The 23,137-nt window shown below is 41.8% G+C and overlaps 1 protein-coding gene and 1 long non-coding RNA gene across 8 annotated transcripts in view; one reads left to right on the top strand and one right to left on the bottom strand.

Moving 5' to 3' along the window:
• recql5 (RecQ helicase-like 5) overlaps nt 1-23,137 on the top strand; it is a 132,005-nt gene that overhangs the window by 51,763 nt on the left and 57,105 nt on the right. The window lies entirely within an intron of this gene.
• Nucleotides 5,215-23,137, bottom strand: part of LOC122561958 — an 80,003-nt gene continuing 62,080 nt past the window's right edge. For both annotated transcript variants that reach the window (XR_006315174.1, XR_006315175.1), the window contains exons 2-3: nt 6,843-6,982; nt 5,215-5,416 (exon numbers count right to left, since the gene is read on the bottom strand). This is a non-coding gene — a long non-coding RNA (uncharacterized LOC122561958). The remainder of the gene's footprint in view (nt 5,417-6,842; nt 6,983-23,137) is intronic.

Here is a 23,137-nt window from a genome sequence, read left to right as displayed (position 1 = left end):
CTTAAGGAAAGCTGTGTATTGTTCCAGTACACTTCACATTAGCTGTTGATTCGGTTTTTCGGTCAGTTTTTTCTGCAGTACATAGATTGGAACCTGGATTGAGCTGTCTCCATCATGTTGGTGGCCTGTACTTGCTGGGTAACCATTTAACTAAACTAGTTCAGGGTGTCCCCAAAATACTTCTGCCAAGCCCTTCAACGGGTGTGGGTTTTAATTGCCAGGGGTCAAATTGTTGAAGTTGATGTTGCCTCATTTGGATTTGCTGTTGTCATAGTTGTGTTCTTGTGTTTCCTTTTTGTGAAGTCAGGTATTGGGGTTCCTGTTGCAGCAGTTAGGTTGAAGTGGTTTATGCTGTGAAGTGAGGTTGTAAGAGATCCTTTTTGGGAATCTTGCTGTGCTGCCTGCTGCCATTGACCTGTTGGGTTTCTGGTGGGACTTCGGTTGTTGGGGCATCTGTTGGCAGGTCCACATTGCAGTAGTTCCAATTGCTATCAATCCTTTCTGTAGGATTAAATAGGCCTAGCCACTGATGTTGGCTTTGAACACAATCCATAAGTTACAGCAAATGAAACAAGAATCAAGAACATGGCAATGAAAGTGGCAATAACCACAAGACCCCCCAGGGCCCACTTGTTATTCAACAGCCAACTCCAGAGAGTAGGTCCCAGGTTGAGGCTTGATGATGGCTCCATCCCTGCAAATAGAAATACAGGAAAGGAGCAGTGAAAGAAATACTGAACCTTGGCTTACGTGGAGTAAGGTGACACACTCTTGTGGTTCAGAGTGGGACAGGAGCAGTCACTGGTTGTAGAGTAGATGGGACAAGGGTACAGCAGTTATTGTGAATCCTTATAATGCATCAAGCTTTTCATGCACTGCTACCTGGGTACCCAGGACACAAAGTTAAAGGAACATTTTCTGCTGGTGTTTAGCTGACTTGACAATCACAATCAACTGATGATGTTCTGTTGGAGGTGTGAGTAGCCATTTCACACTTCCATACAAATTAATTCTGTGATCCTGTCCGGTTAACAGCTATCACACTGCCAGAGTGATTTTATAACCACATTAACCCTGTCAGGATGAAAGTGTGACCCGGTCACCCTGTCAGGATTACCCAGTAGTCCTGACCCCTCTTCAGAGCTGTCGCCCAGTGAGTAATTGTAACTCTTATTGTCTGTGCCATATATGGGATCTTAGAGAGAAGTTAAGTGAGTTCTGAATGCATTCAATCAACGTTCGCAGACAGGAGCCTATTTGGAAAACTCTGGTGTGAGCATGTCTCTGGGTAATACATTTCCCTCTGCAGGCAAATACTAGACACTGGAACCTCACCTTCAAATTTTGAACCAACTTTTCCAGAAACTTTCCTTGCTTGTGTTTTCAGTCTCTCCTTATTTGTTGCAAATACAGACTTGAAGTCAGTGACCTTTAATATGTACTCACCTGGGAGTGTACTCAGTGAAGCTCCGCCTGTCTCTGTACATAACCATTGTCTATGCTGTGGATAATTCCTCTCCAAAGGATTATTGATCCTACCTGAAGCTGTTCGATCACAGTGAACTGGTTGCTGCTCCTCAGCAGAATTCCTCTCGTCTAAATTCGATTCTTCCAGTTCCACCAAATCAACTGTTAGTGTGTTTGCGTTTAAATATTAATCTTATGACACTGCACCTGAAAAAATGCATGACTATTCAGCCACACCCAGCTGTGCCCAGCAGCTTTATTTGTAATTTTTGTTGATAATTTAGTGATGCAAACATAGGTGGAGATGACCTCACTTTGGCACAGTGTTTAATCCTGTCTCAGCTGTGGCACAAATGGTGACATTGTTATCTCTGACTAACTAACTAACTGACTGACTACTTGCAAGGTGACAGCTCTGAAGAGGAATCAGGGGCACTGGGTAACTCTGACAGGGTGACCAAGTCGCACTGTCATCTTGACAGGTTAACATAGTTATATAATCATTCTGGCAGTGTGAAAGCTGTTAATTCGACAGGATCACAGAGCTAATATGTACTCTCCTGTTACATCCTAATAGTAAGGTAAAGTCCCATGGACCCACCCTCATTAGAGAGAGAGATAACTGGTGGTGTTTTAATCTGACAGTTACTGCGCCTCAGGTGTGGGAAGTGATTGAGGAGGAGAATTCTTCATGATGACAATTGCTAGTGTGAGAAGGTAACTCCTGCTGTTGGCACCACTTTATTGTTGGCATCCAGCTAACTGACCCTCTGAAATACCAAGAGATCCCAGTGAGATGTTACATATATAAGATTAATCACTGTTTGTCAGTAGTAAGATATTAGATGAAGAGACAGCTGAAATGTCATCACCATTCTTTCTCTTTCCAAATTCTGTTTGACCTACTGTGTATTTCTATTTCCGAATAGAACAGAAGCTGGATGGAACCTGTAGCTCTAATGGGTAATGAATTTGTGAAATAAATTACCAGAAGGGCACAATGTAACTGGATACAAAAGACAATTAACTGGATATGATTCTCATGGAATCTGGAATACTTTTAAAAAAACTCATTTGTGGGATGTAGGTGTTACTGGCTGGTCAGCATTCATTGCCTGACCCTTATTGCCCTTGCGAAGGTAGTGGTGGGCTGTCCTCTTGAACTTCTGTAGTTCACCTGCTGGCTGATCCCACAATGCAAGTAGGGAGGGAATTCCAGGGTTTTGACCCAGTGACAGTGAAGGAACGGAGATATATTTCCAAGTCAGGATGGTGAGTGGTTTGAAGGGGAACTTGAAGGATAGTTAGATAGTCTCTTATTGGTGATGGAGAAAGTGAGGTCTGCAGATGCTGGAGATCAAAGTTGAAACTTTATTGCTGGAACAGCACAGCAGGTCAGGCAGCATCCAGGGAACAGGAGATTCGACGTTTCGGGCACAGGCCCTTCTTCAGGAATAAGGGCCTTCCCCGACGGTCGGAGGAGGAGCGTCTTATCTTCCGACTGGGAACCCTCCAACCGCAGGGGATGAACTTGGACTTCACCAGTTTCTTCATCCCCCCTCCCCCCACCTTGTCTCAGCCGGATCCCTCCAGCCCGGCACCGCCTTCCTGACCTGCAGTCTTCTTCTTGACCTCTCCGCCTCCATCCTACTCCGACCTATCACCCTCACCTTGACCTCTTTCCACCTATCACATTTCCAACTCCCCTCCTCCAAGTCCCTCCTCCCTACCTTTTATCTTCTCCTGCTGAACACTCTCTGCTCATTCCTGAAGAAGGGCCTGTGCCCGAAACGTCGAATCTCCTGTTCCCTGGATGCTGCCTGACCTGCTGTGCTGTTCCAGCAATAAAGTTTCAACTCTTATTGGTGATGGTCATAGCCTGGCATTTGTGTGGCACAAATGTTACTTGCCACTTGTCAACCCAAGCCTAGATATTGTCCAGATCTTCATGCATTTGAACATGGACTGCTTGGTGACATGGTGAACTATTGTAAAAAGGTGAAGAATTTCTAAGATTAACAAAGCACAGATAATCATTGGTCCTTAATTTATGTGAGAAGTTAACACTGTTGAGTGTCTGTAGTTCTTCGGGTCCAGTCGTAAGCAATTGGTGTAGTCTCAGATCCACGCCCCACTCCTAGTCTTTGTTGACTTAACTGTTGGGGTGTTAAAAGTTGATGTTTCAGCTCATATGCTTTGGCACAGAGCAAAAACCAAGCAAGGTTTCCCATGCCGACAGTGATTGCAAGGATCATTGACCTTGCTTATGTTTGTATGTACACGTAGATACATGGTACAGAATTGAAGGAGCAAATTACTGCAGATGCTCTGAAGAGTCATTTGGATTCGAAATGTTAGCTTATTTTCTAACCACAGATGCTGCTTGACCTGCTGTGATCTCCAGCACTTTTGTTTTTGGTACAAGGTTGGACTTGTCTGTGATTTATCCGTTCATCAACTTTTCAAGTAACTGTTACCCATCTCTCAATGTGTGAGGCCATCTGAGAAGGATGGAAGTTTGGGCACCTGGGGGAAAAATAACTGAAGTTTTCCATTGGTGGTGAGCTGTGCCCTTTCAGACAGCAGGACAGAATTAGTTATAGAAACCACCTTGTGACAGGTGATATCACTTGCACGTGGATTTAGGTAAATCAGAATTCAACCATTGTACTGGGGTTAGCCATTTGAGACAGCCGTTTCAATTTGCTGTAGTGTCTCTGCCAAAGTTTTTACCAAGCTCAGGAGTTTGAAATGAGAACTTGTTGCTTTCCTTCAAGATTGATATTCTGTTTCTGTGCTGCCTTGCTTAGTTCTGACCGATCAGTTAGTTTGGAGTAAGGTGAGGGAATCTGATGAATTGACTAGATTGCTGTAAAGAACGTATCAGTGCCATTCATTTACTTGCAACAGTTTATTAAATACTTTGTTTAATATTTCTTATTTATAATTCAATTAGTACCAATCCTCCTCAAGGCCTGTAAATGAGGCCAGGCAAAAAGCAGCAATTAATGGTGCTCAGTGGAGTATTGTGTCAGTTGGCATTTAAAAGCAGATACAGTACTGTGAAAGTTGGCTTAAGAGTGGCAGAAGCCAGTTGTCGCAGAAGATCTGTTGTTACTTGTGACTGTGGTCGTGGGTTGCTCTTATGTTGCCTAATAGATTTGAAATAATATTTACGTGCATGAATATGGAAGACTACAGTAACTGGGTTATGTTGGTAGCCAGGAAAGAAAATCACACTTGAGGGTCAGAGCAAATTAGCTGTTGTGATAGCTAACCTTTTATTTATGGTTATATCATGCACTTCGAGATGAATAAACTTCAGTCCCACTGTGGCCAGGATGGTCTGTTTAATTGGAAGATGATTACTATGTTGGTGGCTAGAATGGAGGTTGCTGGTCACTCTTGGTGTATACAGCATTGTTGTTGTTATCTGTATCGCTTTGAATCAATAGTGTCAAGACTTTCGAATTTTGCAATGAACCCCGTTTGTTAGGAATAATGCTATTTAGTGAAAAGCATTTGAATAAGATGAGAATGAGCATGTTCACTGTATTTGATGGATTTCAATAATTGTGAAAGGTTTATAGTATTTTTTAACAGTTGAATGTGTACATGTGCATATATTTATCAAGTTTAGGGTTTTAAGATGTCCTTTGCTATTCAACCAACAAACTGTCACATTGGGGCTAACGATTGGAGACAACTCTTCGACCAGGTGTTGTGTTCCATCTTGGTTGTGTACAAAGTGATGTGTGAGAAATGAACATTACAGCCTGTCTTCATTGTGCTGCACTGCCACGGAGGCCCCTTGCTCATGTGCTGTCATGTCCATCTGAGGATTCATACTGTTAGGGTTTGGATGTGGGTTTCACTCTGCCAGTTCTTTTGCCGCAATTGCAGGAACAGCAGCAGCAAATGACAGGAATAAAAATCAACAGAAAAGTACCTGAAAATAAGAGAGAACAGTGTAACCTTGGTGCAAAATTCACAGAATTGCCCAGTAGTCACTTTAAAACATTTACAACACAGGTGTAAGTCATTCATTCCAAACAGTTCAGTGCTGGAGTTTACATTCCACAGACACCATCTCAGTCTTCCTTCAATTCAACTTGTCACCTTATCATTCTGTTCCTTTCTCTCTCTTTCATGCAATTCACTTCAACTTGTGGTAGCAAGTTCCACAATCGCAGCACTTACTGAGGTGCATGCAGTCTAGCATAGTGCTGAACAAGGGATCAGAACCCTGAGACAGCTTTGAGCGGCAATGTCCTAGAGCAACATAGAAGAAGTTAAGTATGGAGAAAATTACCTAGGGAGGCTAGTGTGCCAAATTTACTTCGTCTAAAAGTTAAAAACAATTATGCAATTCAATCTTGTTTTGGAATTGCCAGCTAGCATAGTGCCATGGACATAACAGCTGGTCTGATTAAGTTCACTCCTATCTCCAGTCAGTTCTAGGATATTCAACAGCAAATACTGAGTACAAGAAAAGGACAGCTTCATGTGGTCAGAATGATCATGACTTTTGTAGAAGAATACTGTTGTATGGGGTGGTCCAGTGAAGCTGTCCTTTTCTTGTACTCAGTGGCTCAGGACTCTGCTTTTTAGGTGAAACATCTCGAATGGTTCCTTTGCGCTGACTGATTCAATAACTACATGTGCCATATCAATGACCTACTTCAAGTCTGAGCCAATCTCATCAAAGATCCTTCCCACCCCAGTTCGAATCTCTCCCAACCTCTTCCATCAGGAAGAAGGTACAAACACTTAAGCTCTTACACTAACAGGTTCAAGAACAGTTTCTTCTCTGTTGCTATTAGATTTCTGAATAGACTTAAGCCCTTTATCAGGAATGGGAGAGAGTGGTCTCTGCAGAATGCCTACAGAGGTAGGGAGGGGAACATATCTCTGGTAGTGGGGTCTGACTGTAGATGATGGAAATGGTGGAGGATGATGCATTGTATCTGAAGATTGGTGGGTGGAAGGTGAGGACCCTCCTTGTTGCGGGTGGAGGGGTGGGGTTGCTTGACACGTCGACTCGGATGCTGCCTGTCCTGCTGTGCTGCCTGTCCTGCTGTGCTTTTCCAGCGCCACATTTTTCGACTGATCTCCAGCATCTGCAGTCCTCACTTTCTCCTTCTGAATGGACCTCTCAAATTTAAAATCTAATGTTGGATCTTGCTTTTTGTGCACCTTCTTTGCAACTGTAGCTTTGTATTCCTCACTCTGTTCAGTCACCCTATGATCTGCTTGTACTGCAAGCAAAACAAAACTTTTCACTGCAACTAGGTGCATGTAACAATAATAAAACAAATAAAATATTCAGCAAATCTACTATAAATTTATACCCGACAATTTTAGCTGGTACTTACAGATGAATATCAGGATGATGATAAATGAAGTACGTGTTAGAATGTCAGACTGGTGAAAGTCGTGAAGTTTGCTGAGTAGTCTATTGATTAGACTCTCCCAGTATTCCCAGAGGTTAGCTTCAGAAGACATTCTGACAGAGCTGCAGGAGAGGAGGAAACGAAAGTTTTACTACAGGATGGTGATGAATGGGCCACTGTAAAAGACAGGTTTATGTTTTAATATTTTTGAAATATCCGGTTATTAGGCAAGGAATGAGCCTGAAAAATATACACAACAGTTAAAGAATCTGAACTTTAGATACAATGGAAAGAAGTGTTTGATTTATAAAACGGGCCTAACAGCACCTGAGGACCTTCTACAACAGGTGGCCATTTTACTCATTTCCAGCATTTCTTTTCTTTCCTGCAGTACTGTTATGGATAGAAATCAAGAGTTTTCCATGGCTTGAGATCAGTGTTTGTTTTGTATGTAAAACCTATATATTTTCTTTGTCTTGGAGTGATCATCTCAATTTCCAAAAGCAAGAGTTTTGAGAGTTTTAAAGTGAGAAAGGTTATTTATTATCACAGATTTAGTTTTGGTGTAAATTGGGTTAGTAATCTGTAACAGCAGGTTAATGCTCCAGGAATATGGGTTCAAATCTCAGCGTAGCAGATGGTGAAATTCGTAAAAACTCATCTTGTATGCTAATACCCTTTTGGGAAAGAAATTTCTCGTCCTACATGTGACTTCAAAACTATTGTTTGCTGTTGACTGTCCATTGGGCAATTAAGGATGGACAAGAGATGCTGGCATAGTCAGTAACACCCAGATGGATTGGGCAAATACATAAAAAGAAACCCTGAATATTTATAATTTGACATCTTGCACGCAGTACCACACAAACAAGAATAAAACAATATATGATTGTGTCAGTCTCTTTTTAGTTTCTTTCAAGAGTTAATATTTTGGCTGAAGAGGTGCTGTAAAGTAGAGAATTCTATGCAAGCTGCAAGGCTCCTTACAGTCAAATTTCTGAGGTTATTTTCAGCTGAATTCAAAGTTGGAACAGGTTGGGGGGGGGGGGGGGGGGGTCAACTTTCTTTTAAGTTAATGTTGTTTATGTCCTCAGATGCTTAGTTGACTTGCAGCAAGTGATGACTTTCTGTTGGAACTCTGATTTTGCAGAAAAGATTCTTGTATTAAAAGCAGAAAACAGAATGATAGCCTCACCATGTAACTTGTCCAATTTCCAAGCTCCTTTTACAAGAAAAAATGATGTTTTGGTTATGGATCCTGTGCAGTCACCTCACACCTTGAGATGCACACTTGGTTTGGATGAGGCAACCAACCATTGGAAGCTGGATGGGATTCATCCACATTCAGCCCACCTCCATTGAGTTATTATATCATACACCCTTGGTGAAACAGGAAGAAAACCTGGCTGGAATGGTCTAGGTCTCTTGCTGATAATCTACCCTTAAACAAAGGGATTTGTGAATTCCTGATTAATTTTGAATGTTCATACTTGGTTAGCTTATACTCAGAACTCAAAACACTAAAGGTCATGTGGTTTGCAGTAGCTATTTTAACAATGTGTTCAAAATTTTAAAGTAGTAGCTAATAGTTTAAAATGTACTGGAACATGACATGTATATTCTGAGCATGATTTCAACTATGGCATACTGGGCTATGAGCTCAGCCTGCGAGTGGTATCCTTTGTGGCCATGTCTACTGAAACAAACTGAGTTGTCTTGGCTATATTCAATGTCTCGTGAAGGGCTTTTGCCCGAAACGTCGATTTTGCCTGTCCTCGGATGCTGCCTGAATTGCTGTGCTCTTCCAGCACCACTAATCCAGAATATATTCAATGTCGTCAGTTCTTCTTAATGGTATTAGTTGAGGTCACTAACAGCAAGTGGGCAAAGATACTTTCTCGAGTTTAGTAGAATTGGGGCTCAGTTTTAATAGACAGAGATTTATTGCATAGTTCTTAAGAGCTAGTTATGTTGCATTTTATTTTTTACTATTATCAGCATTATATCACTGAGCTATCAGAGTCCTAACTAGACTCAGGATATTCTTAAAAGTAGATAAAACTTATCTTATGAGGTAACCTTTCAGGTACTTGGACTTGATTAAAGCCTTTGATAAGGTTTCGCATGGGATTCAAGGTGAGCTTGCCAATTGTTTACAAAATTGGATAACCAGCAAGAGATAGACTGATGGTGGAGGATGGGTTTTGGACTGGGGACCTGTGACTCTTGGTGTTCCATAAGGGTCAGTGCTGGATCCACTTTTGTTTGTCATTTAATAAATGATTTAAATGAGAATATAGAAGGCATGGTTAGTAACTTTGCAAATGACACCAAGATTGGTGGTATAATAAACCGTGAAGAAGGTTATTTAATATTCTGAAGTAACCTTGATCAATTGGGTCAATGAGCTGAAAAGTGCTAAACTGAATTTAATTTGAATAAATGCAGGCTATTGCATTTTGGTAAAACAAACAAGGGCAAGACTTTTACAATTAAAAGTAGGGCCTTGGGTAGGACAGACAGACCAAGAGGTTCAGGTCCTTAATTCTTTGAAGTTTGCATTGCAGATATATAAGGTGGTTAAGAAGGCATTTAGCATGCTTGCTTTCGTTACTCAGACCTTTTGAGGAGAGGAGTTAGGATGTAATGTTGCGGTTGTATAGGACATTGGTGAGGTCTCTTCTGGAGTAGTGTGTCCAGTTCTGGTCACCCTGGCGGCACAGTGGCTCAGTTATTAGCATTGTTGCCTCACAGCGGCAGGGATCCGTGTTTGACTGCAGCCTTGGGCGACTGCCCATGTGAAGGTTGCACGTTCTCCCCGTGTCTGCGTGGTTTCCTCCAGGTGCTTCGGCTTTCTCCCACAATCCAAAGATGTGCAGATTAGGTGAATTAGAGTCATAGAGTCATAGAGATGTACAGCATGGAAACAGACCCTACGGTCCAACCTGTCCATGCCGACCAGATATCCCGACCAATCTAGTCCCACCTGCCAGCACCCGGTCCGTATCCCTCCAAACCCTTCCAAATCATATTCCCATCCAAATGTCTCTGAAATGTTGCAATTGTACCAGTCTCCACCACTTCCTCTGGCAGCTCATTCCATACACGCACCACCCTCTGTGTGAAAACGTTGCCCCTTAGGTCTCTTTTATATCTTTCCCTTCTCACCGTTAACCTATGCCCTCTAGTTCTGGACTCCCGACCCCAGGGAAAATACTTTGTCTATTTATCCTCTCCATGCCCCTCATCATTTTGTAAACCTCTATAAGGTCACCCCTCAGCCTCCGACACTCCAGGAAAAACAGCTCCAGTCTGTTCAGCCTCTCCCTATAGCTCAGATCCTCCAACCCTGGCAACATCCTTGTAAACCTTTTCTGAACCCTTTCAAGTTTCACATCATCTTTTCGATAGGAAGGAGACCAAAATTGCACGCAGTATTCCAACAGTGGCCTAACCAATGTCCTGTGCAGCCACAACATGATCTCCCAACTCCTACACTCAATACTCTGACCAATAAAGGAAAGCATACCAAGTGCCTTCTTCACTGTCCTATCTACCTGTGACTCCACTTTCAATGAGCTATGAATCTGCAAGGTCTCTTTTTTTAGCAACACTCCCTAGGACCTTACCATTAACTGTATAAGTCCTGCTAAAGTTTGCTTTCCCAAAATACAGCACCTTACATTTATCTGAATTAAACTCCATCTGCCACTTCTCAGCCCATTGGCCCATCTGGTCCAGATCCTGTTGTAATCTGAGGTAACGCTCTTTGCTGTTCACTACACTTCCAAATTTGGTGTCATCTCCAAACTTACTAACTGTACCTCTTATGCTCGCATCCAAATCATTTATGTAAATGACAAAAAGTAGAGGACCCAGCACCGATCCTTGTGGCACTCCACTGGTCACAGGCCTCCAGTCTGAAAAATAACCCTCCACCACCACCCTCTGTCTTCTACCTTTGAGCCAGTTCTGTATCCAAATGGCTAGTTCTCCCTTTATTCCATGAGATCTAACCTTGCTAACCAATCTCCCATGGGGAACCTTGTCAAATGCCTTAGTGAAGTCCATATAGATCACATCTACCACTCTGCCCTCATCAATCCTCTTTGTTACTTTCTGAAAAAACTTAATCAAGTTTGTGAGACATGATTTCCCACGCACAAAGCCATGTTGACCATCCCTAATCAGTCCTTGCCTTTCCAAATACATGTACATTGATCATGCTAAATTTAGTGTTCAGGGATGTGTAGGTTAGGTGCATTAGTCAGGGGTAAGTATAGGGTAGGGGAATGAGTCTGGATGAGTTGCTCTTCGGACAGCGAGTGCGGACTAATTGGGTCAAATGGCCTGTTTTCACACTGTAGCGATTCTGTGATTCTATGAAGGGTATAATTAAGCTGGAGAGGGTTCAGAAGAGATTTACTAAGATGTTATGGAGAGTTTGAATTATGGAAGAACCTAGAACATAGAACAGCACAGCACAATACAGGACCTTCGGCCCTTGATGTTGTGCTGACCTTTTATCCTACTCTAAGATCAAACTAACCAACATACCCTTCATTTTACTCTCATCCATGTGCCTATCCAAGAGTCACTTAAATGTATCTAATGTATCTGACTCCACTACCACCATTGGCAGTGCATTCTACACACCCATCACTCTCTGCGTAATGAACAGATAGCTCCTCTAAGCCTTCCTCCAATCACCTTGAAATTATGCCACCTCGTAATAGCCTCATGAAAAGGTCTCTGGTTATCCACTCTACCTATGCCTGTCATCATCTTGTACATCTCTATCAAATCACCTTAGAGAAAAGCCTTAGCTCCCTCAACCTTTCTTCATACGACATGCCCTCTATTCCCGCAGCATCCTGGTAAATCTCTTCCACACCTTCTCTAAAGCTTCCACATCCTTCCTATAATGAGGTGACCAGAACTAAATGCAATATTCCAAGTGTGGTCTAACTAGGGCTCTATAGAGCTGCAGCATAATCTGTTAAACTGCTAATGAAAGCCAACATACCATACGCCTTCTTAACAATCCTGTCAACTTGGGTGGCAACTTTGAGGGATAGAAGATAAAACAATACAGCGCAGAACAGACCCTTCGGCCCTCGGTATTGCGCCGACCTGTGAACTATTCTCCGCTTGTCCCCCTACCTTATCCCATCACCATCCATGTGCTTATCCAAGGATTATTTAAATCTCCCTAATGTGGCTGAGTTAACTACATTGGCAGGTAGGGCATTCCACGCCCTTACCACTCTCTGAGTAAAGAACCTGCCTCTGACATCTGTCTTAAACCTATCACCCCTCAATGTGTAGTTATGCCCCCTCGTACAAACTGACATCATCATCCTAGGAAAAAGACTTTCACTGTCTACCATATCTAATCCTCTGGACCTTTGATGAACGTGGGCCCCAAGATCCCTCTGTTCCTCCACACTGACAAGAATCCTGCCTTTAACCCTGTATTCTGCATTCAAATTCATCCTTCCAAAATGAATCACTTCACACTTTTCCAGGTAGAACTCCATCTGCCACTTATCAGCCCAGTTCTGCATCCTGTCAATGTCCTGTTGCAACCTACAACAGCCCTCCACACTAGCCATCACTCCTCCAACCTTTGTGTCATTGACAAACTTACTAACCCACCATTCCACTTCCTCATCAAAGTCATTTATAAAGACCACAAAGAGCAGAGGTCCCAAAACAGGTCCCTGCAGAACACCACTGGTCACCAAGCTCCAGGCTGCAAACTTTCCATCTACTAGTACCCTCTGCCTTTTATGGGCCAGCCAATTCTGTATCCAGACAGCCAGATTTCCCTGTATCCCATGCCTCCTTACTTTCTGAATGATGCTACTATGGGGAACGTTATCAAACGCCTTGCTAAATTCCATATATACTACATCCACTGCTGTATCTTCATCAACGTGTTTTGTCACATCCTCAAATAATTTAATAAAGCTTGTGAGGCATGACCTGCCCCTCACAAAGCCATGCTGACTATCTCTAATCAAACTAAGTTTCCCAAGCAATCATAAATCCTGTCTCTCTCGGAATCCTATTCAGTAAATTGCCCACCACTGATGTAAGACAGACTGGTCTGTAATTCCCACCATTATCCCTATTCCGATACTTGAACAAGGGAGCCATGACTTGGTGGTGCCGCTGTTGGACTGGGGTGGACAAAGTTAAAAATTGCACAACACAAGGTTATAGTCCAACAGGTTTATTTGGAAGCACTAACCTTTGGAGTGCCACTCCCTCATTAGGTGGTTGACAACCATCTGATGAAGGAGTGCTGCTCTGAAAGCTAGTGCTTCCAAATAAGCCTGTTGGGCTGTAACCTGGTGTTGTGTGATTTTCAACTTTGAACAAGGGGATAACATTTGGCATCCTCCAATCATCTGGTACTACTCCAGTGGACAATGAAGACACAAGGACCATCGCCAAAGGCGCATCAATATCTTCGCTCGCTTCCTGTAGTAACCTTGGGTATATCCCATCTGGCCGAGGGGATTTATCTAGCCTTATATTTTAGAAAATTTTCAGCACATCCTCCTTCTTAACATCAACCTGGTTGAGAATATCAGCTAATTTATGCTGTCCTCACAAACATCAAGGTCCCTCTCAGTAGTGAAAACTAAAGCAAAGTATTAATTTCGGACCTCCCTTACCTCCTCTGACTCCAGGCGCTAGTTCCTTTCACTATCCTTGATTCGGCCCTACAGTCCGTCTGGCCATTCTCTTGTTCCTCACCTAAGTGTAGAATGCCTTGGCATGTTCCTTAATCCTACCTGCTAAAACTATTGCGTGTTCCCGTCTAGCTCTCCGAAGTCCATTCTTCAGTTCCTTCCAGGCAACCTTGTAACCTTCTAGAGTCCTACCTGATCCTTGCCTCCTCAGGTTTAGGTAAGCTTCCTTCTTGCTCTTTACTTGATGTTCCACAACCCCTGTCACCCAAGTTTCATTGACCCTACCATCCCCTCCTTGCCTCAGTGGAACAAACCTATCCAACATTATCTGCAAGTGCTCCCTCAACAACCTCCTCAACATCTGTTCCCAACCTAGGCACCCCAGTTCCTGCCTATTGGCATTGTAATGCCCCCTCCCCCAATTAAATACTTTCCCATACCGGCCGCTCTTATCCCACTATTTGAGAGGCTAGATAGGCTGGGGTGTTTTTCACTGGAGGTTGAAGTGTGACTGTATAGAGGTTTATAAAATCATGAGGGGTATAGGTAATGTGAATGGCAGGTCTTTTCTCCAGGGAGGGGAATTTCAAGACTAAAGGGCATATTCTTAAGGCAAGAGGAGAAAGATTTAAAAAAGATTCGGGGTCCGTTTTATGCCACAGAATTGTTTGTGTTTGGAATGGCCATCCAAAGGAAGTTGCAACATTTCAAAGATATTTAGATAAGTATCTGAATAAGAAATGTTTGGAAGGGTATGGGCCAAGTGCAGGTCAGTGGGACGTTTAATTTGGGATTGAGGTCGGCATGGACTGGCTGGACTGAAGCATCTGTTTCCGTGCTGTGTAATTCTATAACTGTGTTACACTATAGGTAACACTCTTGTTTCTGAGATAGAAGATTGTGGATTTGAGTTCTACTCCAGAGACCAGCATGCATGAATCAGGCTTATGCTAAGGGTGTGCTATATTTGTAGACAAACTGTTAAACTGAGGCCCAGGCTGCCATCTTGAAGATACTAAAGAAGAAAAGGAGATATGTCCAGTGTCCTGGCTGATATTTATCCCAAAACCAAAGCCACCAACACATATTTGGTCATTATCACATTGTCATTTATGGGCCATCACTATGCATAAATTAAAACATGTCCTTCATTAAAACAGTAATCATGCTTTGACACCATTTAGTTAAGATTATGGAGTATGCTGAGGTCGTAAAAATTATTATGTGAATAAAAATGAATCACAGTAAATCAATACCACCTAGAAAGATGAGGGCTGCAGATGCACAGGAACATCATCAAGTTAAAGTTCCTAACCAACTTATCCAGCATCTTGATTTGGAAATATATCTCTGTTCCCTCATTGTCCTGGGTCAAAATCCTGGAGTTCCCTTCCTATCAGCACTATGGATGTCCTTACATCACATGGGCTGTGGTGTTGCAAGACTGCTGCTCACCATCACCACCTCGACAATTAAAGATGGCTAGTAAGTGCTGGGTGTGCTAGAAAGAGACAGCACATCAGGCAGCATCAGAGGAGCAGGAAGATGCTGCCTGACCTGGTGTGTCTTTCCAGCACCACAGCATCTGCAGTCCTCACTTTCTCCAGGTTGCAGGCTGTGAGATCCATATCCCATGACTGAATTTTAAAAAGTTATTTTCATATTGGTTCTGTATTTTTGTGGAGTAGCCAAACTGTAAGAGATGATGGCCATCTCTTACTCATTGTAACCTGATTCTTACTAACATCTTGAATGTTGACTGTATTGAGTTGTTAGCCAGTGGATGATTACACCAATCCGCTGAAACAGAACTGGAAAACTCTGCTCAGCAGACTTCAGTTCAGAGGATTTTCCAAGAAAACATACATAATACAGAAACAATACTGAAGTCCTTCAAATCCGTCTTATTGAATACCTTAGAGCTTTGGCTCCTGTCCGCAGTAATCATTATCAAACCTTTCTCTGTGGAGGATTCACTGCAAAGATTAGCTTCCTGATTTAGAAAAACGTATAGGCTACCTAAAAGGAAACAACACTCATTTCATCAATATCTGGCACAGATGTAATGTGCTACTCAAACAAACAAAACAGAAACCATGTCATACTGGAAGCCCCAGTTTGGAAAGGGATAGGTCAGCACATTTAAGTGGCTCGATCGTTCTCTACCACTGTCACTTTCTATTTTACATTCTTTTTACTTCAGCCATCTCCATTTTGGGAGTAAAGCAATAACTAAGTTAAATTCTCAACTCCATTCCTGGTATATTTATGTTTTAGATCTGTTACTGAATGTTGAGTTTACTTCAGTCTCTATAAAAGCACGTCAACTTATTAAAACATGTCAGATTGGTCCTTACCTCCTTTCATTTAGACTTCTTACACTGAAGTGCCACATTCACTTCTGCTCTGTGGAACTCACTCACTTTGCATGTACTGCGGTCTGACAGCAAATAGCAGCTATATTCATAGATGTGTTTTCAAAGAAATGACCTCTTTGAGGTGCTCTTGGCTACTGTTCAGAAAATATAGGAACTGTGTTTGCTATTGCTTGGCCTGAGATGAAGGACAAAGCTACTTTTCATAGGCATTGGAGTGTATTGGCTAAATCCATTAATACTTGTTGAGCTACTAAATAGGCATTTCATTGTAGCAAGTATAAGGGCAGCCAAGTCGCTCCTACAGACCAATTTGAGTAACTGTTTCAGAGTATAAGGAAATGGCATTGGAATGAATTGCTTTAATAAATATTTTTGACGAAATTATTTGCGTTAACGTCCTTACCATAGTTAGTACCCAATTGGTCAATTTTGGAATAGCCAGTTGAAAAGGTTATACTCTGTGTTGGATCTGAAACTGATTTATCAGGAACTGAGCACATGTTGAGACAGGAGTAAGAGGAGGCCCTTCAGCCCTTTGAATCTATAATCCAACTCAATTAGATCATAGCTGATCTAAACCTTAAATCTCTTAACCCACCAATTTCCTTTGATATTTTACTGAACAAAGTTAATCAATCTCAAGATTTCATGAGGAATTCGATTATCTGGCGTTTAATTATCCGGATGTTGGATTATCCAAACAAGATTGCACGGTCCTGATGCTTGACTAAACTATGTTATTTGGCATTTGATTAAATGAATAAAATAATCCCGCCTGTGTCCTTCGGATAATCAAGGTTCCTCTGTAGTCTTTTTCCCCAGGGATGGGGAATTGAAAACTAGAGGTTTAAAGTGAGGGAGGAAAGATTTCAGAAGGACCTGAAGGGCAACTTCTCATGCTGAGAGTGGTGCATATGGGTTCCCAGAGAATGTGATTGAGGCAGGTACAATAGCAACATTTAAAAACATTTTGGGTAGGTGCACGGATATGAAGGGTTTAGAGTGATATGGACAAAATGGGGGAATTGGAATTAGCTGAATGGGTGCCATGTTCAGCATGGGCCCAGTTTGGGCCCAAGAGTCTGTGTCCATCCTATATTATTGTATGACCCTATGACCCTATCCAAATGGCCAAGGTGGCGATAGAGTAGGACACTCCAATTAGAGCTTGTCTCTCCACCCATTCTTTTCTTAAGAGTCATAGAGTCGTCTAGAACAGAGACAGGCCCTCCAGCCCAAACTGGTCCATGCCGACCAAAATGTCTATCAACGCTAACCCCATTTCCCTGCACTTAGCCCACATCCTTCTAAACTGTTCCTATCCATGGTTAAAAATCACACAACACCAGGTTATAGTCCAGCAGGTTTTATTGGAAGCACACCAGCTTTCGGAGCGACGCTCCTTCATCAGGTTGTAGTGGAGGGCTCAATCCTAACACAGAATTTATAGCAAAAATTTACAGTGTGATGTAACTGAAATTATACATTGAAAAATTAGGGTCTGTTAAGCCTTTCATCTGTTACAATACAATGATAGTTTCACTTCTTTCATGTGTAAATCACAAAACCTTTTTCAAAAAACGTTGCATTCTCGGATTAGCTGTTAACAATGGTGATAGCTAGACAATATGTTGAAGGTGTTGGCCTCCCTGTGTTCTCTGTCTATGCCATGATGTTTAGATTGATTCTAATCTAAAAAGTGAGATAACGAAGTTTTACATAAATTCATGCAGTTTTTGAGCTCAGAGTTGTACACAAATGCGTGCAGTTTTTGAGCAAAGTACAATGTAACTCTGCAAGTACAAATTCACCCCACAAAATATATGTGTGCATGTGGGTCTTTATCTGTCTGTGTGGATTGGGGGTTGTGAGTATGAGAAAGTGTATGTATGTGTGTGTGTGTAGTGAGTGCAGAGTGTCTTAAGTCTGTGAGCACCCCCTCACAGACTTAAGACGCTCTGCACTCACTACACACACACACATACATACACTTTCTCACACTCACAACCCCCAACCCAGACAGACAGACAAAGACCCACATGCACACACACATTTTGTGGGGTGAATTTGTACTTGCAGGGTTACATTGTGATGTACAAATTTTTCACTATATTCATTGAATATATGTGACAATTAAAGCTAATTCTAATTCCACAGTCATTTGGCAAAATGAGTTCCAATATCCCCTGCCCCTTTGTTCTGGTCACCTTTCTATAGAAAGGATGTTGTTAAACTTGAGAGAATGCAGAAAAGATTCACAAAGATGTTGTCAGGTTTAGAGGGTTTGAGCTTGTAGGGAAAGGCTGAAAAAGCTGGAGTTTTTTTCTCCCTGGAGCTTTGGAGGCTGAAGGGTGATCTTACAGATGTTTATAAAATCATAAGAGGCATGGATAGAGTGAATAGCCAAGACCTTTTTCCTAGGATGGAGGAGTCCAAAACTAGAAGGGATAGGTTTATAGTGAGAGAGGAAAGATTTAAAAAGGACTTGAGGGGTAACTCTTTCACCCAGAGGGTAGTGCATGGATGGAATGAACTGCCGGAGGAAGTGGTGGAGGCTGTTACAATTACAACATTTTTTTAGATTAGATTCTGTACAGTATGGAAACAGACCCTTCGGCCCAACAAGTCCACACCGACCCTCCAAAGAGTAACCCACCCAGACCCTTTCCTCTACCCTATATTTACCCCTAACTAATGCACTTAACACTAAATGAGTTTTGATGGGTACATGAAAGAAGGGGTTCAGAGGGATAGGGGCAAAATACTGGCAAATGGGACTGGGTCAGATTGCGAAGTCTGGTTGGCACAGATGAGTTGGTCTGAAAGGACTGCTTCTGTGCTATATGACTCTGACTCTGAGTGAGGATTCACTGTCTCCCCCTTGAGATTGAGGTCAACATCACATTAGTTTTTAAAAAATTTTTCATACCTGTACATTGTCTTTGAATGACTTTTATGTATGGAAATCTAAATCTGTTGTTGCCCCACAGTTTGTCATCACTAAGTATCCCGAGAATGTTTTGATTTTCCCTTGCATACTAAACAGATGATTTGGATTTCCAAAGGGAGGAAGCGAGAAAATGGGGTTGAAAAACCTATTGCCATGATTGAATGGCAGAGCTGTGTTGATGGGCCGAATGGCCTAATTTCTGCTCATATGTTTTATGGTCTTACGATTACCTTACACTTCCCCATGTTGAGCTCCATCTGTGGTAATTTAGTTGATTTATAATCTGTCTATAACTGAATTATAACCACCTAATTAGGTATCATTTGCAACCTTTTGTGTACGTTCTCTATTCCTTAATCTAAGTTCCACCAGTCAGTAAATGTGTGCCATACCACTACCCTGTCCCTTGCCTGCAAGCCAATTTCCAGTCTACATTTCCAACCCAGTATTAGAGGGTTATTCTCCAATTCAAATGCTTTTATTTTTGAAAGTAATATATTGTGTGTAACCTTGTCAAATATCTTTCAGTAATCTGCATAGGCACCATCCATAGTTCAACATCCGTTCACCATGTTAGTGATCTCTGGCGTAAAACAAATCAACAACATTTGTCAGATGTGAGTTACTCATTACAATTCCATGCCTCATCTACTGTCTAAGTACGCCATCACTCTGCACTTGGTGAATGGTCTTAATAACTTGCCACAGCTGACAGGCCTGTAGTTAAATGGACTTTGTCTTTCATAAATAATAGAGTGACATTTGAAATGTGCTAATCTAATCTCATAGTCTCCAAATCTACGTAACTTGCAAATATTGTGATTAAGATCCTAGAATTTCTTCACCGGTCTGCTGCATTTTAGAACATAGAACATTACAGCGCAGTACAGGCCCTTCGGCCCTCGATGTTGCGCCGCCCTGTCATACTAATCTGAAGCCCATCCCACCTACACTATTCTATGTACGTCCATATGCCTGTCCAATGACGACTTAAATGCACTTAAACTTGGCGAATCTACTACCGATGCAGGCAAAGCATTCCATACCCTTACTACTCTCTGTTCTCATCTTCTGACTCCCAAAAATTTCTATATATTTTAAGCCACACTTTATTTTTATTTGTACATGGCATGTGTGTATTGTTGGCAACGTCAGCCGTTATTGCTACCTTCAACAATAATTTCCATTCCAGACTTTTGATCGAGCAACAATGAAAGAACTGTAACATATTGAGTTTGTGCATCTTTCAGATAGTACACATTGTTGCTATTGTGAACTGGTAGTGAAGGGAATACATGTTTAAGAAGATGAATAGGGTACTAACACAGTTGGCTGCTTTGTGCTGGATGGTGACAAGCTCCTGGAGTGGCATTGAAGTAGCATTTAATCAATCAAGTGAAGACTATTCCATTGCCCTCGTGGAAAGTTTTGGGAGTCAGAACATGAATAGCCTGCAACAGAGTACAAAACTTTGACCTTTCTTGTCACCACAGTATTTACAGTATTTAGCTGTTCTCATCACTATTGACCTGAGTATCTTGATTTTTGACAGTTGGCAATTTTGTTGAATATCAAAGGGATGTAGTTAGATTCTCTTGGTGTCGGTCATTGCTTGGAACTGATTTTACTTTTCATTTATCAGCTCAATGTGGGATGTTGTTCATGTGCACTGTCACCTTCACTTTTTGCAGAGTTGCAAAAGGCACTGAATCTTGTAATCACGCCCATTTCTGGAATTATGATGAAGGAACAGTTAAAGTTGGTTGGACCAAACTACTTCCTGAGGAATTCTTGTAGCTAGATCCTGGGGCTAAATTGATGGGTGTAATAAAACTACAACCATTTCTTTTATATTAGGTATGATTTCAGTCAGTGGCGAGTTTTCCTAATTTTCATTGATTTTACTTGATGCCATAATTAGTCAGATGCTACCTAATTTCAAGGACGGTCACAATCACCTCCTCTCTGGTCTTTGGATACTTTATCAGTCCTGGTTTAAACATGAATAAGGTCTGGAACTAAATGATCCTGGAGGACCTTAAACTGAGTATCAGTGGGCAGGTAGTTATTGACTAAATGTTGTTTTAAAGAAATGTCATGATTGTCTATTTCCACCTCCTAACACTGCCTCACTTTACTATTGCTGAAAACCCCGTTCATGCCTTTATTACCTCTAGACTTCACTATCTAATATACTATTGGCCAGCCTCCATCTTATATCCTAAACCAACTTTTACTCATTCAAAATTATACATCTCAACTTTCCCAGGTCCATTTGCCTATCCTAGCATTTTGACCTACAGTGGTTCCCAATTAAGCAGAGCAATAATCTTAAACTTTTGAACTTTGGTTTCACATCCATATTCCGAGTCACTTCCAAGCCTCCAAGCCTTCGGAGTCTTTGCATTCCGCCACTTGCAGGCTGTGCTTTCAGCTGCTTTGGCGGCTAAGCTCTAGGTTTTCCTCCCTAAACCTTTCCATATCTCTCTGTTTCTCCTCCTTGAAACTACTTTTCAAAAACTGCATCTGTGGCTTTTGGTCTTCGACTCTTTTGTCCTGATATACTATATTGTCAAGATTCTTATGGTAATGCTGTTATGAAGTACCTGAGGACATTTTACTGTGTTGAAAGCTCTATATAAATGTAAGCTGATGTTTTCTTCTTGGTTTGATATTGCCATTTACCCCATTTACTCAGCTGAACCTGTGGGACACTGAATTATATCTGTAAAGGAACCAACAACCAATTATGTGCTTATCAGCAATCATTACTCACCTTTTCTACGAATCAGCACCTCTAGAGAGATAACCATTTGGTCTTCAATTTCTAGACATTGCTCTTAATTTCGTACCTTATGGTCACTCTTTTTGTATGTGTCAATGACATTAGACAAATCAAATAACCTTTGGGTAATAGGATTGAATTGCCATTGTTGAGTCAGGAACTGGGAAATGAGCTCATACTCTAGCTGAGAATTAGGTAGTGGGGTCATGCTCCAGCCATTGGACGCGGAACTCACTTTTGGGCATCCATCTGGCATTAAATTTATAGCACTAGAGTTTTTTTGTATTCATTCATGGAATGGGGGTGTTGCTGGGCCAGCCCATCCTAGTTGCCCGTAATTATAGTATTCCACTTTATTGAGGAAACGTGCTTCTGTTTTTGTATAGCATTGCTACCAATTCCATAAGATGATACAGTCTATCACAACACAGATATTCTTGTCCATGAAATTAGACATTTATATTGACCTCTGCTATCCAATACATTTTTCATCATGAAACCACTTGCATGGAAATGCTTAAGTTAGTTCTGAAGCTTTCTTTACTGCAGAGGTCTGGATGGAGTAGAATTTGTACGAAGCACCCAATATGTCAATAGTCCGACGAGGGAAGGGGCCATATTGGACATAGTACTGGGGAACGAGCGGTAGAAGTTGCGGTGGGGCATTTCTTTGGGAACAGTGACCACAATTCTGAGTTTTAGAATACTCATAGATAAAGAAGAGAGTGGTCCTAAGGGAAGAGTACTAAATGGGCCAAGGCCAATTATATCAAAATTAGGCAGGAGCTGGGAAATGTGGATTGGACACAGCTATTTGAAGGGAAGTCTACATTTGAGATGTGGGAGGCTTTCAAAGATAGGTTAACGGTAGTGCAGGATAGGCATATCCCGTTGAAGGCAAAGGATAGGAAGGGCAAGATTAGTGAACCGTGGATGACAGGAGAAATTGTACGACTAGCCAAGAGGAAAAGGGAAGCATACAAAAGGTCGAGGCAGCTAAGAACAGAACGGGCCCTGGAGGAATATTGGAAGAGTAGGGCAAGTCTTAAACAAGGAATCAAGCGGGCTAAAAGGGATCATGAAATAGCTTTAGCGAGCAGAATTAAGGAGAATCCCAAAGCATTTTATTCTTATATAAGAAGCAAGCGGGTAACGAGAGAAAGGATTGGTCCACTAAAAGATAATGAAGGAAGACTGTGTGCCGTACCTGAGAGAATGAGAGAGATTTGGATGATTACTTTGCATCAGTGTTCACTGAGGAGAGGAACATGTTGAATCTTGAGATTAGAGATAGACGTTTGATTAGTCTGGATCACATTGGCATACGTCGGGAAAATGTGTTGGGTATGCTAGAGGTTATTAAGGTGGACAAATCCCCAGGACTGGATGGGATCTATCCCATGTTGCTGAGGGAGGCGAGAGAGGAAATAGCTGGGGCCCTGACAGATATCTTTGTGGCA

This window comes from Chiloscyllium plagiosum, chromosome 24, assembly GCF_004010195.1.
Source record: "Chiloscyllium plagiosum isolate BGI_BamShark_2017 chromosome 24, ASM401019v2, whole genome shotgun sequence".
NCBI lineage: Eukaryota > Metazoa > Chordata > Chondrichthyes > Orectolobiformes > Hemiscylliidae > Chiloscyllium > Chiloscyllium plagiosum.
The sequence above is the reverse complement of the archived record's forward strand: the minus strand, read 5'-3'. Positions and strand labels throughout refer to the sequence as shown.